This window comes from Aptenodytes forsteri, unplaced genomic scaffold (genome assembly GCF_000699145.1).
Source record: "Aptenodytes forsteri isolate BGI_AS27 unplaced genomic scaffold, ASM69914v1 Scaffold388, whole genome shotgun sequence".
Classification (NCBI taxonomy): domain Eukaryota; kingdom Metazoa; phylum Chordata; class Aves; order Sphenisciformes; family Spheniscidae; genus Aptenodytes; species Aptenodytes forsteri.
This window is the reverse complement of record NW_008795433.1, coordinates 84,649-90,652: the sequence shown is the minus strand read 5'-3', so window position 1 is coordinate 90,652 and position 6,004 is coordinate 84,649.

The following is a 6,004-nucleotide window of genomic DNA, read 5'->3' as shown; positions in this document are numbered from 1 at the left end:
CACTATGCACAATATGCTCAAAAATTCACCTTAAATCAGGAAATTGAGGCTGCCTTATTAAAACCAAATGCATCTGAAAGCACATACTATGGCATTATAATGTCAGGAAGTTTAAAACCAGAAGGGATACTAGTATCTTCTAGGTTGACCCCCTGTACATTTTACGTCACACAGTTCACAGGCAAAAAAAACCCAAAATAGGCCATCATTACCCTTGCAACACAAGTGAACTGTCTGAATAAATGATGCCTGCATAATCCCAGACATTTCATGCTTTAAACTGCAGTAGGAAGCACAAAAAGTATCATTCTGTTGGCAGAAGTGACAGCAAGAAAAGAAGCCTCCTTTAGGAGTTCAAACCTGACAACCAGTTCAACTCTGAGCACGTGAACATGAAACTCAAAGAAACAGATTCTCTTAGTTCCCAGCTATCCAACAATCAACCTCAATTTACTTTCAGCTATGACCAAATGTTTCAGGTAAGACTAAACACAGGCTAAAACCTAAAATATATCAGGACTATAAAGCAGATAACCAGCTGAAGCACTGAAGTATGACACAGTCATCTTAATACAGAGCTGCAATGAATTTAAGCAGGTTGAGGTCAGTACTCCTCCTCCATGATGACCCATAAGCTGCCTTTAAATCCTCCTCTTAAACCTTCCTCCAAGGCCAGGGAAAAAAAAAAATGCAGCATGGTAATTCAGCTCATCTCTTCTACTCAAAACACAAAACCCATTAACTCATTAACTTTCTCTGAGACCCAAACAAAATAGTTTGTTTTTTTAAAATATCTTTTTAGAGACTTACCAACTCATCAGAAAGCTATTTGTTAATCACATTCCCTATTGCAAAACATCCTGTTTAATTTGTTTAATGAAGATCTCCAGCCACTTAACATTATGCCTTTTTGGTCATTCTGAAGTGCTTTCTAATTCCACATCTTTTTCATGTCTGAACACCCATACTGTGCAATTACCTATAACATATAATCAAGATGTTATTTACACCTCCCTTAAGTAAACTGAAGGGACTCAGATCCCTTTAGTCTAATGTCTGGAAACCAGACCTGTAGAGGTCTGTCTAGTTTTCCTTCTACTCTTATCAGTGCATTTAGTCTCTGCATTGGCTGACTTTGCACCCTACCCCATTCAATGTACTTTGACCATCTAGTACTGCCTCTTCTCAAAGCTTAGAGCCCAAAGAAATACTTAAATCCTCTCATATCACTTATGCCACACTGCAGCTACAGATCTAGATTCCATGCCTTACTTAGTCCACTGAGGTGTGAGGTTTCCTCTCAGTGAATGGTTCAGATCAGGCGCATTCACTTACCACCACGTTAACATGCATGCGACAAGAATACTTTAAGCTAATATATAGTTCAAATACAGACTGGCAAAGCACAAGAAAGGTGAAACAAACAGTATGCATCATAACTTAATGCAGTACTTTGTGCCCATATATAAGCAAAAAATAAACAATCTGAATGTACCACTGTATTGATATCCATGGCCGTAAATTAGCCACTCCAATGGTCTTCAGCATGCTGCACCGTACATCAAGTCTCACACAGCTATCTAATGAGCATTGAATAGCAATGCTCATTGCTATTCGATAATGCCATTTCTCTTACACTCATTTGAATACAGTTCTTGCCTGTAACAATCAACTAATTTCACAACCTCCTAGCAAGAGGGAGATTACAACATGAAATGGAAGTTATTTCAGTGAAGAGCCTTACAAGGTTAACAGCTCTTGGTGATTCATTATGAGACATTGAAGTACAGATCCCATCCTTAAAGCATATATTTATGGACAGCAACAAAACCAACGGTCAAAAATTAGTCTAACAGATCATATAAACTAGAAATATTGAAGGATTATGAGAAAACCAGGGATCAAGAAATACATAATGCTGATATTTATTCTCTGTAGGTATATATTATACAACCTTACCACTCAGGTACAACTTAAGTTACAGTTAATGTGCAGACTAACAGCTGTGACCAAAAGGGGTGGTGGTCACAAGCCCCACACCACTCTCCTGCCACACAGTCCCCAAGCCTTTGTTTGTACTGGCACCCACTCTCACCTCATCCCACAAGAAGCCAGGTCAAAGAGGTAAAAAGACAGAAAGTCATGTACTTTAGAGGGAGAAAAACAGTTTTTTGCTTGTTTCTCCACCAAAACAGGTCTCCAAAGTGAGACAAACACTAACCTAGCACAAGGTCTTGGCAAGGATCTGTAAATCTGGCTGCTTCACTCTTAATTATCTACATGAAACACTGTTCGCCGAGTTATGGCCCTGCAAGTTAAGCTCCCAATTTACCGCAATCAGAATTTCGAGTATTTTTTAAATAAACAATAAATGTTTTTTTTAAAAAACCTTAATTGTTAATGAAGGAAACAAACATCTATCACCAATAAATTAAAGACGTCCTCTGAAATGAATTTTGTTCAGGTATCTCAATGACACCACAAGCTGTTATAAAAAATCTTTCATATTTAGTTTTAAAGATTTACATTCACAGATCAGTGTGCTGAATTGAGCTAATTAGGTCTGTTATTTCCTTAAGACATCTGACTGTCTACTGTACGAGTAAACTAGAAGGCCTGACATCAAGAGAAGTGCTCACTTACTACTTCTTCAGCCAGAAATACACCAAAGATGACATATTAATGGACAGACACAGGTCACATCCTGAACATTTTACACCTTTATAGGTCATCGATTCTCATCACACCATTTGTCCTTATGTACATCTCAGTTTCTCAAGCAGCAGCTAATCTCACTTGAAGAACAGAACACACCGATCACAAGGGTTCCCAAGTACATGGGTTGGCAAAGATCCATTTATTTTTTTTCCAGTTAACAGTCAACTCTTTGTTTTGTTGATTGAATATTCTTCAGACAGCATAATACTTTATGTTGATGTATTACAAGAAAGCACACTAAGAGTACTTGCCACTTCTCTACATAAACATTTGGTATGTTTCTAAACAAGTTCACCTTAAGTCTCTTACCTTTCGAAGCTTTTACTTGCGCCCTGATTTCAAGACCAGCATTCCTTATTATCCTCCCCAAGTTTACTTAGTGGAAAACTAATACCACACAATTGCTATGCCAGGCAGCAGTCACCACGGTGAACCTAGGAAGCCAGCACCTAGAACAGCCGACGTGAACAGCACTGAAGTGAGCTATTCTGTGGCAATCTCAGGAAGGATTCTGAATAGTTAATATTTAGGTCACATCAACACCTGGTCAAATGCCCTTTTTACCTTCTGAGGCCTCCAAGAGGCAAGCTTAAATGGAACAAAAGAGAATAGCAAAGGTTTGCTTATGTTATATGCCTGGTCAGACGAGGCTTGGTCTATGGCAAACTCCTAATACTGCACTTTAAATTGCATAAAGACAGTATCTTAAGAAACAGAGGCAATAATTCTACTACATAAAAACTGTTACCTAAGGGAAGCAAATACTGTGATCTGGATGACTGTGCAACAAGTGCAAATGTGTCAGTGCATTTAAAAACACTTTATAGGCCCTTCTTTTATACACTTTATAAATCAATTCTAATATAATAGGCACATATTCCAGAGTTCAAAGCCAACATTCCACTAGGGACTTCTCAACACACTCTTATTTAAAGGAAAAGATAACACAAGTCTGCTAGGATAGAGAATGGCCAAATGACAGGATGGATTGTCAATTTTGTTTTTCAAATAGTCTCTCTAAATGGAGGTAGTTAGTAGTTTTCAGTGGTGATAACTTGTAAAATAAAATGGGTAAGTTAATTATTACCAGCTAACCAGTTTAATGCCCGATGACAAGCTGCCTTTTGATGTTTAAGAATCCCTGAAAATCACCCTCTATCATGTTAATATATATAGGCATTACCAGATCTCCAGATAATCACAGCTAATTATCACTGCAGAATCCAGGGCTGCTTTGATATGGAACATGCTAAAACAACACAAGATCAGGTTTAGAGATAAAGACACACACACACGCGCACACAGGTCTTCACTCCAGAAAGCTGACCACTGTAGCCATCTTAATTTTAGGTTATCAGGAAAGTCTTTTTACTCACTGCAAAGTTATATTATTTCAACTCCATCATTGTGTTTAATCATTATATTTAGTCTGAGCAGAAAGCTATATTGAAGCTTTTATCCTCACAACAGGATTTAAGTAATTTTCTTCCAGCTTACCACCCAGCAACTACCATAGCTAGAACGAAGCCTCTGATAGAAACACAACCATTAAGAACTATCTAAGTTCACAGTGCTATAGAAGTGAAGTGCTGCATCAAGCACAGTATGCCTCTTCTCCCACCTTAAAGGTATTTAATTATTTAAATTACCAGCTTTCTCCTTCTTACTCCCTCCAATATCCCTACACCATACACCTACCCATTGGCTTGAGGCCCTACAGACAAAAGAAGTCGAAGGGTACAACTGCACATCACCAGTTCATCAGCAATCAATTTAACAGAAGTTCATTACAACTGAGAAAATGCTTTGTGAAAAACTTAAATGTTGTCAAATAAAAACTAAAATGATTCTTGCTGAGCAAGACAACATATTATCCAACCCAAAAACTGCAGCGGCTGCTGCCACTGCAAATTTACTAGCTGAATCAGGGGTTGAAAATAAAAGTTACAGAACTTTTCAGACTCATAAGGAAAAGCCTACGTGGCACACTGCAAAAAACTAAACTGCCTTGCTTAAAGAGCAACATTCTGTTAGTTCAACAGAATTTCTTCAGAAGAACAAAACTCTATCAACAGCATTATGATATTACCACCAACACCAATCAGACAACTCTATCCCGACATCTTCAGCTCCTGAAGATTTTCTTTCGTTCACCCACAGTAATTTGTTATTGCTGTTCCGAACAGAAAATAGTATCATTCACACCACACAGAAAAAATTGTCTTTCAACAATTACGGATTTTCAGTAGTGCTCCAACACATCAGTGGTACCATCAGCAGCCAGGCCCACTTGCTCAGCTGAACAAATGCGTCTCTCACATACTGCCCACAGTGCCATCATCATTAGCTGTATCAGCATTTATTGCTCAGCATTAGAAAATGAGTCACGAGAATATGATTATTACATCAGACCTGAAAGATCTTTCCTCAGCGCAAACCAGTGCTCCCTCAATAGTCTCATCTTCTCTGATTTGCATTATTAATAACCAGATATTCATATTAGACAATAAGTATGTCAGCACACAAGCACTAGACGCTAACAGCATCTAGTACCGGCAGTCAACTGGATCCTTTTCTGTGCTCTACTCATTTCTCCAGAATGTACTAACAATCAGTTCTCTGCCAGTACAGCCTGCATTTAAATACAGACTGAGAACATTTCCCAGTTTCTCCAGAAGCATGTCTTAAAACATTTAATTCCTGTAAGCGTATGGTGTAAGCACATCCATTATACTCTGTACCCTATATCAAAATAAATGCAACAGAAGGAAGCAAAAACATCACTAATATCTCTAAACCTCTAGGGACAATTAATCCACCTAAGCAATCTAATATGCGCTATACAGCACGAAGTGCTGTAAGAGCACTACGCAGTTAGCCGCTAGCATGTGCAAGCAGCAAACTCTATGCTAAAAAACCACAAGAGTTTGTTTCTGTTTCGTTACCATCTTCCATTTCCAAAGAGTGCATTCGCTGACACTACTGAGACTGTACAATCCTTACTGCACAAAGTTTCTCTGACTAATGACAGTCTTATCAGTTCTGAAGTACGCAAGCCCTTCTTCAGGCCTGGAATAAGCTGCAGCGCTCAATGCCAGCTTAAGACGCTTTCCTCAATGGAGATACGCATCCGTGCCAGTTCAGGTAAGACAAAGCTAGGCAGCACCTCCGAAACAGCGCGGACCGCGGCACGGGGAGCGCCAGCTCCGGGCCCCGAGCCTTGGGGGCAGGAGACCCGCAGGCAGGGCAGAGCCGCGCCGGGCGCCTCCGCAGAAATCCCGCCCGT